Here is a 21671-nt window from a genome sequence, read left to right on the forward strand (position 1 = left end):
AAACCTGGTGATTCACAGACCTGTACCCCTGGGGATAAAAATATATGTTTATAAAAAATAAAAAATTAAAAAAAAACAAAAAACAAAAAAAACCAAACTCATGCCCAGGTCCTGGTTCAGATAACTGGGTTAATAGTGGTGGTGTTGAGTGAAATAGGTAGGATTTTAAGGCGGGGCGGGGGGCGGCGGGATGGTTTCTTAGTCAGGATCATTCTACTTGTTATAACAAGTGATCCCCAAATCTCAGTGACAAAACTCTGAGAATATCCTGTGTTGCTCACCACACAATGTAATGGGGGAAAAGATAGGTTCCCTAGTGACAACTCAGGGATCTGGATTCCTTCCATCAGGGGATGCTCCTGTTTCAGAGTCCTCTGATTCTCTTTGCACTGGTGGAAGAGAGAGATTTTTATCATCATTATTATTTGAAGCATTGGGATTTTTAAATAACATTTATTATTGTCCTCACTAATATAGAAGTAGAGTGCTACCATCACAAACACTTTTTTTTTTTTAAGATTTTATTTATTTGACACAGAGAGAGAGAGATCACAAGTAGGCAGAGAGGCAGGTAGAGAGAGAGAGGAGGAGGAAGCAGGCTCCCCGCGGAGTAGAGAGCCCGACGTGGGGCTCAATCCCAGGACCCTGAGATCATGACCTGAGCTGAAGGCAGAGGCTTTAACCCACTGAGCCACCCAGGCGCCCCCATCACAAACACCTAAAACATGGGGCAAAGGATAGTGGTCAGGAAGAAAACAAAGAGGAGCCTGACCTTGGAGATGGAAAAGATGCCTGGTTGTGTCCTGAGAGGCAGAGAGTTTGGAAAAACTGTTCCATGTAGTAGCTTGGAAGGCAGACTATATGTACCCCAAGTGAACTAGCAGCGCTAGGTAGAATTTCTCTTTTATAACCTCAGGTGGGGGCCACTGGTGTTAGTGATTGCCTTGGGTAGGTGGGGCCATGCAGACAGCACCTTGAGAAACAATTAGCTTTCAAGAAGCTTGGCTTAAAGTGAGGAACAAGATAATATTGTTGCTAGATGTGTGTGGAGGGTGGTGAAAGGAAATTTTAAAACATGAGAGGGTAAGAAAGGATGTGTGAATGATCCACAGTGCCTCATTTCCTTTGGGGATTATGGGGGAAACCCTGTCTTGTGCCCCAATGCAGCTCTTTCTTCACTTCTAATCCTAAAACAAACAAACAACAAAAAACCTATAACTTACTGTAAATTTCCATGAGGTTAAATATGAAACTTCTTCAGTGCCAGGAATGTCTTCTACTTCCATGTGTTCCCCAGGCCTCAATGCAGATTTGATCCACAAGTGAGTGCAGTACATATCTTATTGATGTTTAACCACTATAGACACTGAGATTGTTTAATCGGGAAATGAGATTCTGAAGAAAATATGTGGTATTAGACTTCAGAAATAGGAATCTGGGATCTACATTAGAAAAGAAAATATTCGTATGTTGCAGAATTTTGATGAACGTTACCAGGAAATTTTTAGAACATTCTTTTGCAATTACTTTTAATTTTAGTTTCCAGGCCATGAACAATCTCCTCAGTTATAAATATGCACTGTACAGAATATAAAGCTGCGTAGTTACATTATGACAAGCACTTAGGTATTTCTATAATTGTATTTTTACATTACCTTTTTATCTTTGCTTTATCTTTTAATAATATTCATACCAATAAACTGCTACTAAGAGCATTTTTACTTATATTATTGTCTAACTTTCACATTCGTTATCTAATCCTGAAGCAGCCTAGGAAGATAGGCTGGGAAGATACATTTATTTCTGCTTAGTGACAGATCTGGGATTACAGTTCCATTTCTCTGCTTCCCAGTGCAAGGGTCTTGCACTGTATAAGCTTAATTAATACATTTGTGACATTTACGTCATATTTAGTTCACGCAGTCTTGCCAGGTTTTGTGTCTGCCTTCCTTTTCCTCGTTTCTTTGATACATTTGCAAAGAAGAATAATTACTCTCACATAAAAAGATTCAACACAATATTTATTTGGTAGATGGTTTATAGATGGTGAGGATTTGACGGCCACCTGAGAAGCCCTGAGAAGCCCACGGGAGCTGCCTGAAACCTTTTTCGCCCTACAAGGCTGACATTTAAGGCCCTGATTCTGTGTCCAGTCTCAGGTTCTCTGGGAACCACACTGCATGGGCTGAATCCCAGAAGCAGCACCGCTCTTAGCAATAATGTTCCATCAGCAGGTGGGGACTGGTCAGGTAGGGGTGTTCTCTGTGCCCCAAATCACCCAGTGTTACTTGTATATAATGGCCTAGATGCAACATTGATTGGCCACAGAAGAGTGTTCTCGGCAAGACTACTGGATTGGTTACCAGGCAAACAATTTCAAACTGGAGCAAATTTCAATTTTCAGAGATTGTATCCAGAATTGTATTCAGTTACAGAAAAAATGGGCACGTTCCCAGCTGAAGTTATAATATGTTAACTCTGTTATTATTTTAGTAATTGTCAAGCTGCATTTTAATTGTCTCCTCTCTTGTCAAATTGCAGATAATGACCTGTCCCTTTCATGAAGATAGAATGAAATATGTCTTTGGGAACAGAAAGAAAGGAACATGGTCTAATGAATCCAAGTGAGTGGTGCTGAGCTGTTGAGTTCATACCCAGTTCTGTGCTCTAAATGATATTCTTAGTGGTCAGATCTTTTCAAACAGTGTTTTTAAGCCATGAAAAAAAAAAAAAAGATGATTAGTTGTCAGTTGGAGATATTTCCAAGTTTTTCCATACATTTTTTTTTTCTCATGACAATTTTGAGCTAGGTTTTGCACCCAGTTTCAAAATACCTTGAAACAGTACTTATATTGGTATTAATCTTGTGAAAAGAATAATAAGTCTCTGGGAAAGGAATGTCCCTTGGGAATACAGCACATGTTTTTAATGAAAAAGATCTGGACAGATCAGTGGGTGTGCGTTTTACAGTTAGATCCACCATCGGATAGCTATGTATTTTCTTCAGGCAAATCATTTAACTTCTTCCTGTTTTCTCACCTATAAAATGGGAAAATAATGCCTGTGCCTTTTGCAGGAATTCTAGGGTGTCAAATGTTCATTTTCAGTGGAATAAGTACTTGGAAAATATAATCTCATTTAACAAGCCCAAGGTTGATAATTATGTTCCATGTCCTAGAATTCATGAGCCATCGCGGACCTGGGGTACTTTGAAATGTGGTATACTTATTTTTTTTTTTTTAAAGTTTCTATTTTCAAACTTGGCTCACAGCTTGGATATATTTGAGTAAAGCAGCTTTTCCTTATGGCCCCAATCATATGGCTCTTGAGCATATAGGGAAGAGTGTGAAAGAAGAGGGTGGGAAAGCATAACATTAAATATTCAAACTCACTAGAGTTTTCTTGGCTTGAAGTGTTGTCTGTAAAAAGAAAAAAAAAAAAAAAAAGGTGGGGTGCGATGAGGGGAGAAGAGAAAAGAAAGGAAAAAGACCAGAGTCTTTTCCCTTGTTTTTTTTTTTTTTTTTTTTTTTTTAAGACCTTTTCTACGGTCAGATTTACCTCCCTCACTTTTTTTTTTTTTATTTTCATTAAGTACCACTAAGAAATTAGATTAGATTAAACATCATTAATCTCTCCTGAGCTCTGATTGAGTTTGTATACACAATCTAAAGCAGATATCTGCCTTTAAAGAGAAGCTCCCACCCCATGATTTCTGTTATCAAATGCCCTGTTTAAAATTCTGCTTTACATTTGTGTCACCTACCTGTGTATGACTCACCAAAAGGATTCTTGAGGGAAAGCACCTTGTTTGGGCGTAAGTAGCTCAGGGAAGCAAACCTAGCAAGTAGCATTCAGTTTCTTAGATAATGGTGCCATCTTCCTGGCACTTATGGAGACAATGAAATATTCATGAGTTTCTTAAAGGCTTTTGGAAAGAATGTGTGCTGGAATGGAACATTAATGAGGCAGTCTCTTCTGGTTTCGTGCCAGGCAGGGGCTGTTAAATAATTAAGGTGTGACAAGCCAGAGTTTACACAGGAGGAGGTGGAAAAAAGCACTCCTTCAGCATTGGAAATGTTCCCCCGCCATATTGAAATGAAGACCCATCTGGTCCAAGTTCTCTTATGTTCCTTGGAGTACTCTCTTTAAACAACCTCATGGTACCCAATGCATTGAATTGTTTTGCTAAAAACCTGCCGGAGGAACACTGAACTACTTCAAACATATTTGGAAATCATTCAATTAGCCTTTATTGTGATCAGCACTGAGTTAGGCCTGGCAGGGGTGGGGGGAAGAATAATTGTACTTTAAGATACCTGCCTTCTAATACCCCTGGACTAATTGGAAAGCTATGGAAAAATCTACTCTGTGATCAGTTGTTAACTTGTGTGGAGCTTAAAATGATAAAGGGAGAGATACACCGAGGACTCTTGAGCCAAGAGGTTTTCATGGGGGGTTAACTTGGGCTTTGGAGAAGATACTAGACTTGTATGAGCAGAGGAGAAATAAGGGTTCATCTTAAGAGGAATAAGGAAAATGAACAAAAGTGTAGAGAAGGGAATGCACAGAATTGGAAGAAAATGAAAATATTCTGTGATGCCATATCATCAATAGACATGTGGAAAATTCCTATTTCCCACACACAAAAATATATAAATAAAATGAGTGTATGTCCTATTTGGGACATGTTGGCTCACCATGACATCCAGACTCTGTGAAAGGGAAGGTGGCCTCCCAGGAGAGACTGACTCAGTCTTCCAGCAAAGTAGACAAATTGAACTCCGAGGAGTTTTTATGTGTGCAGATCTTTCATATCAGATCATGAAAGCAGACATTTTCACAGCTTTGCATTAAATATGCAAAATCTCATGGTTCTTTCATAAGAGAAAATATTCATGCTGCTTCCCTTGGTCACCCATACATTATCCCCAGAGTTGTCAGTCTGTGGCTTTCTCTGCAAGGCTGGGCTTTGGAGATATTTAATGGCTGCATTTGCCTGTTTATTTTTCTGCCTTCGCTTGAACAACTAAGCCCTTACTCTGCCCAGAACACAAGGTTTTAAAAACCCATGTTTATCTCCATCTCTCTGGCTTACAAACTAGGTTAGAAAATATGATGTAAATAAGAAAATTTAATAAAAGTCTCCCACAGTCTTACAAAGAAATCACAGCTAATGTTTTGGCAAATTTCTTTTTCATCTTTTTTTTTTTTTCTATATAGTATGTGGAGAACAATTGTCTATCTATTTTTGTGTGTGTATGTGTATTTAGTAAATTGTAGTCTTACCAAATATATAGTTTGTATCTTAATTTTCCTCTTCTGTTTCATTAGACAAGATTTCCTAAAAAATGTTTAAAAAGTATGCCATTTTCAAACTATACTTAATCTCCACATAACACACCATAATTTATTAAAATATTCTTTATTCTTGAATATTTGCATGTTCATAATCTTTCATTATTGCAATTAACACTTTGATAAACACCACTTAACATCAATGTATAATTCAATGCTTTTTCTCTCAGGGTAAATTCCCAGATGTAAGCTATTTGTATCAAAATATATCAACATTTTTAGTGATGTGAGCTCATATTGCCAAACCATTCCCCTAAAAATACCAACTTATCATCCGTTCAATGAAAGAGAAGGCCCATCTACTTCATAAAAGATGCATTGTCAGCTTGAATATGATTTTATAGAAAGAACTTAGGCAATTTGATAGGTGAAAATAATGGCATTGGTTTTATTGCATTGTTAATAAAGTTGGACATTTCTTTTGTTTCATGGGAATTTGTGTGGAGTGTGTGTGTGAGAGAGAGAGAGAGAAAGAAAGAGAGAGGGAGAGAGAGTTGTTTTATCATGACCTTTAGTCTCTTGTCTTTTTTTTTGTAAGTAGGCTTTTGTAGGTATTAACAACAATTTTTATCTTTATGGTTCTCATAAAACTTCTAATAATGATAAATGTGGTTTGGAAATTAATGAAGAATTATAGCCAGGACTTCTTCATACCAAAATCCATTTATCATAGGAAGAAAATTAGAACCTTATGACTTTTTTAAAACACATGTTAAAATAGGCTGAAGTCACCAGGCATGAGTTGTAGAGGCTGATCACTTTCTTCTAAGAACTGGTTTGATTTTCCAACCCCAAATCTATTCGTTGCTCTTCATCACTTCATAACACAGAACCTTCCATGTGGTAGGAGTCTACCTATTTCTATGTCTGAAGTTCAGACATAAACTTCCAGGAGAAAATGCTTGTTTTTTGTTTGTTTATTTTTTTAAGTGATAGCACATGATATATTTCATTATATTAGGGAGGAAGAATTGTTCTTTAAATTCATGGAAATATTTAATAAACAATTTTATCTCAGGATTCTTTAACTTGCTCATTCATTTCCCTTCTTCTCACAGGCCAGGGGTAAGAGCAACAATCCCCTGAGGTATAATCTCACTCTTCCATTACCTTCTTTCTTTTCCTCCATTACCCTTCATGAGTTATAGGTTTGTTTGTTTGTTTTAATTCTTTCTTTCTTTTTTTGTCTCTCTTTCTTTCTTTTTGCTAATGCTTTAGTATAATAATCTTACTTCCATCTGTTTTTCCTTTAGCATTCACAGCTTAATAAAAGCTGTTCTTCCTTCAAGCAAGAGAGAGGAGGATTGTGCCCTTAAAATACCATGCATATTTTTATATTAATAACATCTAATCTATAGAGTTGGGAAACAGGAATCTTATTCCAGATTGACCTAAATCATTCATTATAATGCAGCAGAAGGTACATACATAAATAGTATATAATAATATATGTAAAATACAGAAAATGATACATATAAAATATATGTATATATATTTATATACATATATGTATATATACAGAAACTATATAAAATAGTTTCTATATAAAATACAGTTTATAAGAAACTATATAAAATACATATGAAATGTTTTCATATTAAAAGGGCTTCTGCTTAGCCTCATGGATACAATGCCTGATGGTTACAATGTAATAGCATTGTTGCAAACTAAATACCTTATTGTTAAAAAAGTTATCACTTGTCAGTGAAATAATGTCTCTGGGACCAAGGCTGGTTGGTAGACAAATCTAAATCAGCTCCCTCTGTCTTAGGGTAACACAACCAACTTTGGTTTTAGCCAGAATGGAGGGAGTGATAATTTGGGAGATAGAAATAGAAAGATCCCACAACTTAAAATGTCCAGCATCAGTGGAAATATGGGGGCAAATAGACAGATGAAAATTTAACCATATTCATGAAGAAATACTTAAGTACAGGGCACCTGGGTGGCTCAGTGGGTTAAAGCCTCTGCCTTCAGCTCAGGTCATGATCCCAGGGTCCTGGGATCGAGCCCCGAGTCGGGCTCTCTGCTCAGCAGGGAGCCTGCTTCCTCCTCTCTCTCTGCCTGCCTCTCTGCCTACTTGTGATCTCTGTCTGTCAAATAAATAAACAGAATCTTTAAAAGAAGAAAGAAATAAAGAAAGAAAAAGAAAGAAAGAAAGAAAGAAAGAAAGACTTAAGTACACATAAGAAAAAAAAAAAAACAAAACTACCCTCATGATCCATGTACTTCAGAGAACTCGCCAATAGTGAGTCAATCTAGGAATCCATGTGATAGTTACTTTGCTCACAGGTTCCTCAAGTTACTTCTTAGAAGCCGGTTTTCCCATAAAGCGGGTCCAAGGCCAGATTGTGTATACAGGCTTTTGAGGAGGTGCCAGTGTCTGTGTAAGGCAGTGGGAGAGCCAGCCCTGCCGGTGTTGCCCGCAGTTCCTGGTCACTGGCAATCAGCACAGCTGTTGGGGTTCCCTAAGTGTAAAATGGGGCTGCTCTCAGCCCTCAGATTGCTTTTCTCCATCTCCCTGCCCCTACTCCATTCTTGATCGTCCCTTCCTCATTTCTTTGCTAAAGGGCCCCCTCGCTTGACTGTACTTGCCCACCTAATTTCACTCAATCTCGTCAACTCGAGCAGTCCTCTAGCTCTTTCCTATTCCTGGAAATCTGGCTGCTCACCTCCAGCTTCAAATCCACTGGCCAAATTTCTCAGCTTTCCCCTCAGAATGTCTCCAGAGTCTAATGATCTCACAGCATCTCCATGGATGCCATTCTCATCTAAGCCACCACTGTCTCTCTCTTGGTTTGTTTTGGAGAGTCTCAGAAATGTCACTCTATCTCCTCCCTGCTTGTGGGACAATCTGCAAGATCCCTACCTTCCCAGCCTCGCCACCTGTCACCCCCTCTTCTATTCCAGTCACAGTGGCCTCCTCAGTATTCCTCAGACTTACCAACAAACTCCTGTATAAGCGTCTTTGCAGTCTGTGTTTTCTCTGTCTGGGAGGTTTCCCCTACAAAACCAAATGGCTGGCGGCATCTGGCTGGCTCAGTCGAAACCTCTCGACCATTGCTTCATCTTCCTTAGAGCTATTAGCAAGGTTTCATCTCTGGCCTTCTTGCATAAAAAACAATAACCTATCTGTATTTCTCTTCCTTGTGTCATCTTTTATCACAATATATCTCATCTTTTTTTTTTTTTAAGTTTTATTTATTATTTACAAGAGAGAGAGAAAGAGAATGGGAGTGGGGAAGGGGCAGGAGAGAGAATATTCAAGCAGACTCCTACTGAGCACAGAAGCCTGTGTGGTGCTGGATCTCACCAGTCATGAGACCAAGACCTGAGCAGAAAACCAAGAGTTGGATGCTTAACAAGCTGAGCCGCCCAGGCACCCCAGTATATCTTGTCTTTGAACAGAGCATATATATGTGTTGTTTGTCTGCTCTCCTGGAATGCAGCCTTCATGAGGGCAAAGATTTTTTATCATTTTAAATATTTCTACTATTTACTCTCCCAGTGCTTAAAAGCAGTGCCTGGTGCAGGATAGCCCCGTAATAACTAAGTGGTAAATGAAGGACCGTATGAAGGAATAAAGGAATGTATATAGTCTTGCTACCTCTTTCGTACTTCATTGTATTGGAAATAAGACCTTAGACCCCTCAAACATTTAAATATTGAGGAAATTGTGGTCTTACTCTCAGTATAATTTTCCAGGAAGGAAAATAAGTACACAAGACAGTTTGTTACGCCCAAAGTTTCCAGATACCTAATAAATGAAAGGAATATTTTCTGGGATGGTATATGTATCTCCTCATACCCCATCTCATTGTGCTCATTGAGGCAACTGAGAAAGGATGAGAATGAAGTTAGTAGTGAAGGAAATGAGACAATATGGAAACCAAGATCAGGAAAGGGAGGTCAGTGCATATAACTGCAGGCAGATACTGCCCGTGCAGCTTTAATTGTTCTGGCTTAAAAGTAAAGAGGGAATATGCATCAGCTTAAGGTTTGTAGTGTCTGTGAAGACAGACAATAGCAGCGCTTTGATTTGCTAGCTTTCCTTACTTGTCCTTATTAAAGGCTTTTACATTATAAATTCTTTCATCATTTCCTTTTTCCCTGACAACTGGTATGCTCCATGAGGGCTACTAAGGTAACTATTTTATTCCCATTGCCAGGTACACAGTTTGGTTTTAATACATTTTGAGAACAAAAGAATAAATGAATGAATGAATGAATGAAGGTTAAATTAAGAGGATAAAGACATTTTAGGGGGTGCCTGGTCGCTGGGTTGGTTAAGCGTCTGCCTTAAGCTTAGGTCATGATCCCAGGGTCCTGGGATCGAATCCCACACCAGGCTCCTTGCTCAATGAGGAGCCTGCATCTACTTCCCCTTCTCCCTGCTTGTGCTCTCTCTCACTATCTCTGTCTCTTTATCTCTCAAATAATAAATTTAAAAATATATATATATTTTAAAGCCATTGTAGGCCCTGTGCTGAGACAAGGGTTTCATGAAGCTAGATGAAGTGACTCAAGAGAGGTCAGCTCCAGGTTTGGGTAAATGGTGGGAATATCGACAAGTTGCAAAGATGGTAGAAATATATTGAATAAACCTCAAATAATTAAATGGCTTTCTGCCCTGTAATGCAAGTCTGGCCAGTTCAAGAGAAACTGATTCTGAAATCAGGATATTGATGTGGCAGATTTTAATGAAGGAGTTAAAGTTAATGAGCATTGTTCTGATTTTTTGAATTCTTGGGTACACTAATGTGTTTCAGTTGCTGAGTGCTCTCTACCCCCAGAAACAGTGGCCTTGGGCTTAGGATGAGTGTCTAAATCCTAACCCTGACTTTTTTCCTCTGCCTAGGTTGAATTTTGATCATCTTCATTTATTATTAATTTATTGAAAAACTACCTTCTAGCAAGCATTTTCTAGATATCTGAGATAAAGTGAGAGATCCATACCTTGCCCTCACACAGCTCAAATTCATAGAGCAGTACACAAAGTTGGATATTTGAAACCTTCCCGTAGCCTATGGCATAATTACTTGGGAAACTCAGTGTTCATCTAGCCAGATGACAGTCTACAAAGCTGACTATTAAGTTTCGACTTCAAGCCCTCACTCAGACCCGATCCTGTCTTCTTCAGGCTTGGCACGTCACATCAGGCTCCCCAGGACTCACCATGATAACCAGCCCCCTGGTCAGGTGTCTTATCAGAGGATCTTTTGGGGGCATTCCACACACTCCTACTCTAGATCATTCCCCTGCCTTCCTAGTCTGCTCTCTCTGTTGCTGCAATATACAGCCTGGTTTCCTGCACTTGAAGAATGGGATGAATTCAATAGAACTGAGCCCTGATAACCCTCAGGAATATGACCCTGCAAAATTATTTCAGCTCTCTAATCCACAGTCTGTAAATAAGAATCATATGCCTTTCTCTGAAGGTTTCTGTGACACTCAAAGAAGATGAGATATTATTTTATCACAATGCCTGTCATAGGGGCTCCTGTTTTCTTTCTCAGTTCCTGTGAACAGAAGTATGGCCAGTAAACAATGCCCAGAGGAGGGAAGTAGAAGCCTAGGAAAATTGAAAGAGTCCCTTGAATTATTAAATTGAAATGATTTCTCTGGAGAGTACCCTTAAGTAAGTTATTGAAAACAGTAATTTATTAGTTATATTTGGGACAAAGTGACCTTGGGAAATGTGGTATAGTTTTCATAATCACTCTGGCTTATTGTATTCATTTGACACTTCAAGATACAGTATCCTATATGCTATACAGAAAGAAATTTATAATAACTAAGAATCACCATGACTATTAATTATTTTAACTCAAGTCTGTCAAGCTTGTAAGCATGTAAAATATTTAGCAATTAAACATAAAATTACAGAGAAAAGCTTCTCCAGAAGGAAAAAAAAAGATTATTTCTCTTTTTGCTTTGAATAATGCCCGTGTGTATGCATGCGTGTGTGTTTGTACGTTTGAAGAGCACTGAAGTTTGGGGTGTCATTGTACTCTTTAACTGTTGATTTTCATTTGAAGTCCTCCAATGTGTGTAGTCTAAAGTGCCAATTTAGTTATATTTTTATTCAGTCAATCCCCCACACTTGCTCACACTTGCTGTTCCTGAGGCTATGAGTCTTTATTAAGGTTATAAAATGCTTCGGCCTTCATAAAAGGCACAGTGACTTCCCTTGAGGTCCAAAGCATTAATGATGAGGTGAAATGCAAAATCATTATCTGAGGGCAGCATCTCTCCACCACAGAAGCTATTCAAATCATCCGATTGAAAGGCAAACCTACCCAAAAGCTAATAAAGAATTCTCCCTGGCAGTTGAAATATTGGACAAATTGCTTTTCAACCTATGATAGGATGTTAACCCGGTGACGGCCAAATGATGCTGCTGGTTCACTGTATTCCACTTCTGTAAGCTGGGTAATTGATGGTCTTTGGGTCCAGAGGTCAAAAGTTGTTGGTGAGTTTGTGATGAGAAACTTTGCTGTGGAAATGGGCCAGTGGTGAGTGTTTATTGCTTGCCAGTGTCTCAGTACCAACGGCTCTAAGAGGAGAGCCAGGCTTCATTCTGGGTTAGTGTCACATTTGCATTCAAGTGTTCATGAAAACTTGTAAGTGCATCAGTGGAAAATTGAATGCTGACAACATGAGAAAATGTCACTTCTATGAAAACCAGTGTATAAAGACAGTGTCTTACCTCCTTCCCTTCTCAAACAGAGAGCCATGTACACCTTTGTATGTAACACCCATGGTGATGCTGGTAACAAATAAGCGTCTCTAATACAACCAGTCTGTCCATTTCATCCTGGATTTGAGGACTGTGTTAAAAAGAGCCGCGAGTATTTGAGACTAGAAAGGCCATGTTGACCCGTATTTACTCTACCTTTGTAAATTGAGACTGATTAATTTTTTGCATGATGAAAAAAAGTTCTCCATAAATACATCAAAATCCAAATTCCATATGGTTCTTAAATTTATTACAAAGTGGATGTTCTTGGGCTTCTATTATGTAACACGGTAATTTATTATATGATATCAGAGATAAAGAATGTTCTGGGTAAACGGGATCTAAAAAATCATCTTGCTCTGGGGCGCCTGGGCAGCTCAGTGGGTTAAGCCTCTGCCTTTGGCTCAGGTCATGGTCTCAGGGTCCTGGGATCAAGCCCCACATCAGGCTTTCTGCTCAGCAGGGAGCCTGCCTCCCTCTCTCTCTCTCTGCCTGCCTCTCTGCCTAATTGTGCTTTCTCTCTCTGTGTGTGGAATAAATGAATGAAATCTTTGAAAAAAGAAAAAAAAATCATCTTGTTCTTGGGTTCCCATCTAGTTCCTGAGTCTACAGAGGATCACCAGTCTATAAAGGTAGAAAGGTAAGTTGGTAATCACATTCAGAATTTCATAAAAGTTGCTGGAGATCATACATTTACTGGTTGATGTAGGGTTCAACTTTATTTGCTTTTGACTGGATTGATACCAACTCAGGGCACAAGTAATACTGCTATGTGTGTTCTCACTGCTATCCAGAAGCTTTGGTTAGCAGTAAAGTAATTTATGAGAAGTACATAAAATCTGGGTTTTCTGTTCAGGCTAGCCAACTAAACTTAACGCTTAATGACTGTGTAGTTCTTGATACTGTTGAAATATTTTTCTCATATAAACTAGGCATGAAAGCATAAGAAACAATACTGTGATTTGCTTTTGGCAGCATATACACCGAAATTTGAATGATAGAAAGATTAATGTGGTCCCTGAGAAAGGATGCCATGTAAATTCATAAAGCATTCCATAGTTTTAAAAGGAAAGGCTATTCCAACACACAAACTATTTTTAAGGCATTTTTAAAAAAGATTTTATTTATTTATTTGACAGAGATCACAAGTAGGCAGGCAGGCAGAGAGAGAGGAGGAAGTACGTTCCCCGTTGAGCAGAGAGCCTGATGTGGGGCTCGATCCCAGGACCCTGGGATCATGACCTGAGCCAAAGGCAGAAGCTTTAACTCACTGAGTCACTCAGGCGCCCCACACAAACTATTTTTGTACTGAAATTTGCTAACTTGAATACAGAATTTTCCTTTTGGCCAATAATCAGATTTCTCTCTAAGTCACCTGGACATTGCTCATTTCTAAGAAATTGAAACTAGAAACATTGTGACAGTTATGTTGAAAAATAATTGTACTGAAATTAACTATCCTCATTTGGTTTTAATTTTTAAATGTTTGTGAAGAAGAGGGTATGGGGAAGAAGAGTAGGTAGTTTCTTTTGTAAGTATAAAATTAATGAACATGCAATGGATACGAAAACACAAACACTAGCAGGAAAATGAGAATCAGGAGATCTGGTTTCTGGCAATGACTCAGTCAGTGTCTACGGGAGGTTTGTTTTTTTTTTTTTTTTTAAAGATTTATTTATTTATTTGACAGACCACAAGTAGGCAGAGAGAGAAAAGGAAGCAGGCTCCCTGCTGAGCAGAGAGCCCAACGCGGGGCTCGATCCCAGGACCCTGATATCATGACCTGAGCCAAAGGCAGAGGCTTAACCCACTGAGCCATCCAGGCACCCCGTCTACAGGAGTTTTAAAACATTGTTGTATTTATCTTAGTTTTTAATTTCTAGTCATACCAGACAATCTCTAAGCCTCTTCCAGTGATGCACTTTAGTGATGAAGCTACATTTTTTTGTTGTCGAATCCACTTCTTATTCTCAAGAAAGACATATAGGAGATCTTGACCCTGGAGTTATTTATACTAGGGCTTTTGGCTACTGAATGTAGGAGGTCTGCTTCCCAAATACTCAGCAATCTTGTTTCCTCACTTTTTAAGGGCATGAGTAAGAGACTTCTAATAAGGAAGATTTTAAGGTAAATTTACCTTGAGCCTAGACTCTGGTACTCTATGAAGACTCAAGAATTGAATTAAGTGAAGGCTGAGAAACATTTGGGTAACGCCCTCTAGTTACTCCCAGCAGGGAGTGTTTAGACTCTGGTTTTCTTGGGGAAAAGAGAAGTCATGAGAATAGCTTAAGAAGTCATGAGAGTAGGGGCACCTGGGTGGCTCAGTGGGGTAAAGCCTCTGCTTCGGCTCAGGTCATGATCCCAGGGTCCTGGGATCGAGCCCCACATCAGGCTCTCTGCTCAATGGGGAGCCTGCTTCCTCCTCTCTCTCTGCCTGCCTCTCTCCCTACTTGTGATCTCCATCTGTCAAATGAATAAATAAAATCTTTAAAGAAGAAGAAGAAGAAGGCGGAGGAGGAGGAGGAGTCGTCGTCATGATTGTAGTTTAAAGAATGACCAGTGCCTAAATCAATCTCACTCAATATTTCCTGCAATAGAAATATTGCAGGCTCTTATCACAAGGAAAAAAATTCTCTGTGCAGTGATGGATGTTAATAGGACATGTAGTGGGGATTATTTCATATGTATACAAATATGGACTCATGTCGTACACTTGAAACTAATAAAAAAATACAAGAGGAGGCAAAAAGAGAGTCACTTTAGAAAAAGGAATAAGTGAATGTAGGAACAGATTTTTATGTCCAGCAAAGGTGTTTGTCAAACATTAAGATTTAAAAAAAAAAAAAAAAACCCTGCAAAAAAGAGGTTTTTTTTTTTTTTTTTTTTTTTTGGTTTTTTTTTTTTTAACATATAGCATATTGTTAATTTCAGGGGTAGAATTCAGTGATTCCTCACTTGCATGTAACACCCAGCGCTCATCACATCATGTACCCTCCTTCATGCCCATCCCCCAGCTACCCTGTCTTTCCACACCCCCCCCCTCCCCCACCCCCCAGTTTGTTTCCTATGGTTAAGGGTCTCTAAACAGTTTTAAACTCATACAGCTTAGAACATACAGTATGTATGAGCTCTCCATGAAGAATTTATTAGATCAGCTTTATTCAATTAATAAATGATTGGGAAAATGTCACCAAACACTGATGATGGGCTTTAATGCATGTAAGTGGGGACCTACAACAAAAACAAAGGTGTGGGTAAGTGTAGAAGATGAACACATGGATATCGTATTTTGTGGCAAAGCAGAAATAAGGCAATGAGATATGAGTGGAGACGACAGAGGGGAAGTAGAAAGTAGAATAAGCTCATTGGTTGATGTATAGGGAATAGGTAAGATTTCAAGGGTTTTGTTAAAAACTAACAAGCTAGAAAATAAAATTATACTAGGCTCCAAACTGAATTTTTTCTCAAAACTCTTTTCCAAAAAAAAATATATATATATATATATATATAAAAAACAGAGGGCATTATGGAAGACATAACTTTAAAGATGAAAAGTAGAATGAAAATATAATTCTTCCTAGTTATCATTTTTGAAAGATTTTTATTTATTTATTTGAGAGAGAGAGAGCAGGGAGTCTGATGCAGGGCTGGATCCCAGGACCCCAAAATCATAACCTAACCTAAACGTTATGGTTAACTGAGCTCTAGTTATCATTTTTAATTAAAGAGCAAATAATGCACATTTTGTAAAGAAATAAATGTAGCAAGTATAACCTAATATGCATACTTATAAAATTATTGTGACAAAAATTGAGACCAACAGAAGTCAGACATTCAAGTTAGAAGACACATATCGGCTATATCAATAAATATGAATGAAGTTAATTTACTTGTTAAAACAGTGTATTTTTTTATTGTTACATTAATCACCCTACAGTACATACAGTACATCATTATCTTTTGAATAGTGTTCCAAGATTCGTTGTTTGCATATGACACCCAGTGCTCCATGCAGTACGTGGCCTTCTTAACTCTCATCACTGGGCTTTTTACTTTGGTTTCCATAGCTATGCGAAGCCATATGCTCTATGCAAGGGGAAGAATAAAGGGATTCAGAAAAGCAAGCAAACAAAACAGACAAAGGCATGCATATTTATTTATTTATTTATTTATTTTAAAGGATTTTATTTATTTATTTGACAGAGAGAGACACAGCGAGAGAGGGAACAGGAGTGGGAGAGGGAGAAGCAGGCTTCCCAAGGAGCAGGGAGCCTGATGTGGGGCTCAGTTCCAGGGCCCTGGGATCATGACCTGAGCCGAAGGCAGAGGCTTTAACCCACTGAGCCACCCAGGCACCCCTATATGTACTTTGAAATGCACTTTTTAATTGCTTAAACTGAAATGGCCACACCGCAATTCAGGCCTACCCTAAACAGCACTCTAATAAAGGTGATACCATAAGTAAGCTGTTGATTCAGCAGGTATACACACACACACACACACACACACACAGTCAACATACAGACCCCAAGCAGAGTTGTTGTACTCCTCTCTGTTGCCACTAACAGAAATAAGGGAATCGATAATGTGCAGTGTATCTGTAATGTGCAGTGTGGTGACAAGAGCAAAACAATGGACATCACTCTTGAGCAAATGAGAGCTATAATCAAAACCGCATTATTTGGGTTTCAGAATTATATTCTTCAAGCTTTTGTAATGCCGGCATTACTACAGTTCTTTCAGGGCAAGAAGCTCTTCAGTATGTTGAGTCTGAAACACTACCTCACTCCCTATTTTCCATGAAGCACTCCCGTGAATCGCTTAATTATCAAAAACAATTGCATCTGAGCTGAGCGCGCATTTTGATTGGAGGAGCTGGAGACAGGATGCCTTATCATATAAAATATGCCTATAATGTGAGGCTGAGAACAGTTGTTCTGAGGGTTGAGATTTTATCTTACACGTGAGGCCCCCGCTTATTCCAGGCTTTCCAAGTATCTATTGACTGACTATACCGAAGAGTGAACAATTGTTCATTTTTAACAATTTCTATGCAGATACAGTATTCCCTTCTTTAGACACATTACAGGTTGTCAGTTCCTTTTGTTGTTGATATCTCCCTAAAATTTCAGCCCCCAAGAACAAAAGAATATGCTTGTTTTACAAGACTAAGCCTAAATTATATTTCCCTGGTCAGAAAAATAGTTTAATTACTTTATAAACTTTTCTCATTTAAAACAAATTTATCCTGTGTCTTTGATGATTACCATAAATTGCAGCCATGCTTCTTCTAATATATTCTATTACTGTTTGGTTCTCAGAAGATTTAAAGGGTGCCAATTTCCTCTACAATTTATCAGACAATATTCAGCAGTGCTGTTTAGAGAAAACTTATAAAAATACAACTTAACAAAAGATTTATCACACTGCTTGCATTTTAGCATGTTTCTAAGACCAGTAACCTAGTTTCTTCTTGCCTGCTTTTGACAAGAGTAAGCTTAATATTAAATATTAACTCTCCTCCCTGTAAAAAGGCATAGATATTATTTATTCAGGATACATTTGATAGAAAGTTATTTAGAGATTTTCATACTCTACTGCAATGCCTATGTAAGGATAATTCCTCCTTATTTGATTTGATTGTCTTTCCCCATAAATTTTATTTAGTAGCCTTGTCGCCTACTCTGCCCTACACACACATGCACACACAAATACTCTTCAACATATATATCCTTTCGGTTCTGAATTTTGATGAATATACCTGCTAATAGATCTCTCCTACTTTCACTATTTGGCTGTCTGAGGAGGCTGACTACATGGGACTAATTCTGTCATTTATGTTCTTTATCTCACCACACCCCAACCTTCTGGCTGAATACTTTATTGACAAAAAAATCTGGAATTTTCTTCAGAGGGAGTAAATCCCAGCCTATGGGCTCTGGCCCAACCCCAGGACTGCATTGAAGTGATCCCCCTCCTGATGTGTACAGCTCCCGGATCCTCTCACTAAGGTTAGAAGGGCAAGATGAGCCACAGCCAACTTTTTGGATTAAGCCAGTATCATTGAGTAGAACCCTAAAATCCTACCTGATCTACAAACATATCCTAATCATTAAATTTGTTAGGGGCTATGAGGAGGCATCTCTAGGTTGCCTGATGCTAAGTCTGGTTCCTTCAGAAGATGGCACCTCTCTGAGCCAGAGATGATGTGGAGAACAGAAGCACAAAAATCTCATCTGTTAAGCTCTCATTCCATATCCACCACTGAGTCGTTTGCTTTACTTTCTTGTTTTACCTAAAGTCATCGAATTCATACCCTAGACTTTTGCATTGTCTTGAGAACATTCGAGATCACATAGCCCCTAAGTGTCAGAGCTATAGCTAACATGCACCCCCTCCACCCATGAAGAAGCACCCCCCTCAAAGCTCCCACAGCTTCTCTGTGGGCCAGACTCATATCAGAACTGAGGACTGGCCTTATATTTTAAGTCTCTTTAGATATTTACATTATATTCTTCTAAAAAATTTACCTTCTTTTAAATACCTAATAGAAACAGGTCTCCAATGAAATCCATGTTCTTCTTTCAAACGTATGGAGTTGGGCTGGGACTCAGCTGTCTTACTGGGTGCACCATACCTTTGCAGAGGCATTGCCGTATAACTGAATTCTCTGCTGGCCCACCCCAAATTTGGATGTCTTGCCATATATACTCTTTTCTTCCTACTGGCTGAGATGAGCAGAGCATCATTGCTTATGAAGTCATTTGTTGAAGGTAGCAGAGCCATTGTCCCTCTGGGTCTCTGGATCATGGCATGTGGGTAGCTAGGTTGCCCATTGCCTAAAACACCCATCCTGGACTGTTAAATGAGTAAGGGAAATTTTTTATTCCTTAAGCCTGTGAATTAATGTTGAGTGTCCTGTGGCAGCAGGATAGCTTAGTCTGTCCTAACCAGGGAGAACTCTGTTTATGTTTTTAGTTAATTTACTTAACTTACAGAATTTTGCTGTGTAAAAATATGGTACACTGTAAATAACTGTGTTTTGTTGGTGAGGTTATCCTGATAATTAAATTGATGTCTTTACGCATGGCCAAATTAACTATCCAGACAATGAATTTTAAAAAGGAAAAAAAAAGATTCCATGAAATTGGTTGATGGTCAGTTTGTAGGAAAAGTAACTGGTAATTTTGGACTGATTTTCCCTTTCTGTTCTATTTTAAAAGTATGTGTGGACTCAATGCCAGATTAAGTGTTTTCTCACCACATAGAAGCAGGAGTATTTTTATTCCTTTGCTGACCTCCACTGTAGTTCTGTCCTATGTTTATCTCAAAGAAATTATTTCTCCAGAAACAGTAATGACAAAGAAGAACAAAGACAAGGATTTCTAGCATTTGTATAATCCGTTTTGTTGATTCAATTTCTGTGATGTCTTTAAAAATGTCACACTCCTTTCTTTATTATTGTTCAGTTTGGTAAAGTCTTGCTGAAAAGGGGGCAGTGGGATATGTCAACTGTCTTAGGCATTTCTTTCTTTTTTTTTATAGGATTTATTTTAGAGATAGAGCAAGATGAGAGAGAGAGAGAGAGCACTGAATGGGAGGGGCAGAGGGAGAGATCCCAAGCAGACTCCCCACTGAGCAGGAAGCCCAATGTGTGCTTGATCCCATGACCCATGAGGTCATGAACCAACAACCAGGTGCTCAACCAATTGAGTCACCCAGATGCCCCATCTCTGATAGGCATTTCTAACTTCCTACAACTAATAAATGGTTATTTTTATGGAATAGTTATTGCAAAAAAGCATCATTTCAAACAGTATTTTTTCTTTCTTCACATAAGATCTGAATCCAGTGTCTCAACAATACACTTAAATTCTCATGATCTTGGAACAGGTGGGCACATATTAAGAAATGTCAGACTCCATCAGCCCTGCTGAACATAGATATTCCACGTGGTGATTTTGAGTATAGTAGGAGAAAAAAAAAGTCAATCTGTCAAAATAATAAGACATAATATGTAATTTTAGTCTTCATCTCTTACCTTATCCCAACTACAAATGTTTTCTATTTGTTTATCTATCTACTCTTACCCTCCATGGCCCTAGCATTCTCAGCTGTGTGATGTAAGTTATGAAAACATCCACTGGATTCTATCACATTTTAAGTCAAAACCCATTGCACTTGAGGAAAAAAAAAATACAAAATCTTTAACTTCATCCACAGTGGACATGGTCAGGCCCATGCCTTTGTAAATTCAAGTTGTGCTACTGTATGTCTTTATCTTTCTCAGCATACAATAGGCTTGATTTTTTTGTGTTATTGTTTGTTTTGGGTTTTTTTGGTCACCTTTTTTTTTTTTTTTCTCCTTTTCAACACTTAAGCACTTTCCTACCTTAAAGCCTCTCCACTTACTATTCCCTTTTCAGGAATACCTTTCCCCTGCTTATTTCTACATTCCAAGTTAAAGGACATTCCTTGAAAAAGGCTTTCCCCAACCTCCAAATATGGTGCCCTGTTATAACTGAGTGCTCACCGTATTTATCATTTACTTTTGCATCTAATTGTTAGTTTAATAGTCATGGATTCTGTAGAGTGAATACCTATTATTTTTTCTCCTCAGCATTCCTCTGTACAGAAGTACCTTTCTGGAAACTTATTCCCCATTCCATCTATGTTATCTTTTCTAGAAAGTTCTTTTATGCAATTGTAAGCCCACCCCAACAATTGTGTAATAGAGGGATGGACACCTAATTCCATCTACGTACCTTCTTCTAGTCACAGTTGATTGGAAAAAGGGGCCAATCAGAGTTCTTCACTAGGCTTCTTCAAACTGCAGTAATCATAATCAGCCTATTCTTGAGTAGCACTTGGTGTTCTTGATGCCTTTTCTCTACAATTTAGTGAACTCTGACTTGCAGAAAGAATCAGAAATGAGAAAAGGAGGGAGAGTATGAGCCGTATTTGGGTACCTGGTTATGGTTTTTCCAGAAGCCAGGGTACAAACATTGATCCTCTTAGACATAAACTGGCTTTATGAGATACTTCAGTCTCTTCGTTGTTTGTACTGAAGTTAGTTTGTGTTAGATTAACTGGAAGTTAAGATGGCTGACTAGCAATATGTCCTAGAAGATGTAAGCACCACAAAGTCACCCTTTCTGGCCAGGATGTCCCATCACCTGTTTCTTCAGAATAAACATCTTTGTGTGATTTTGTAAAGGTATATTAAACTACAAAGTTTATATTAAACTTTGTGTATTAGAGAGTATTTTAAACTACAGAGGAACCACGTACTAATACTTCTTCTTTGATTTATTTTTATCTAGACTGTGAATGTTTGTGTGAAGGTTTTTTGGTCTTATTTTGAAATCTAGAAATCTAGAAATCTAGTCCAGATTGTAAAACTTAAATATTGGACTTAATACTTGTTTTAAAACCAGCCACTCTAGATTTTAAAAATTCTCCTCCTTTCTGTCCTCTCAAAATATAAATTCTTATTTGAAAATAGGGTAAAAATTTTTCCTCTCAATAAAGGATCTTTTGCCAATTTTTAGCATTTTCTACTTCCTCAGTTCTGCCA

General features: G+C 38.3%; 1 long non-coding RNA gene and 1 pseudogene across 1 annotated transcript in view; both read left to right on the forward strand.

Annotated features, from left to right (window-relative positions):
• LOC132023937 (uncharacterized) overlaps positions 1-21671 on the forward strand; it is a 229596-nt gene that overhangs the window by 109425 nt on the left and 98500 nt on the right. The window lies entirely within an intron of this gene.
• On the forward strand, positions 13057-13157 carry LOC132024048 (U6 spliceosomal RNA; annotated as a pseudogene).

This window comes from Mustela nigripes, chromosome 8 (genome assembly GCF_022355385.1).
Source record: "Mustela nigripes isolate SB6536 chromosome 8, MUSNIG.SB6536, whole genome shotgun sequence".
Classification (NCBI taxonomy): Eukaryota; Metazoa; Chordata; class Mammalia; order Carnivora; family Mustelidae; genus Mustela; species Mustela nigripes.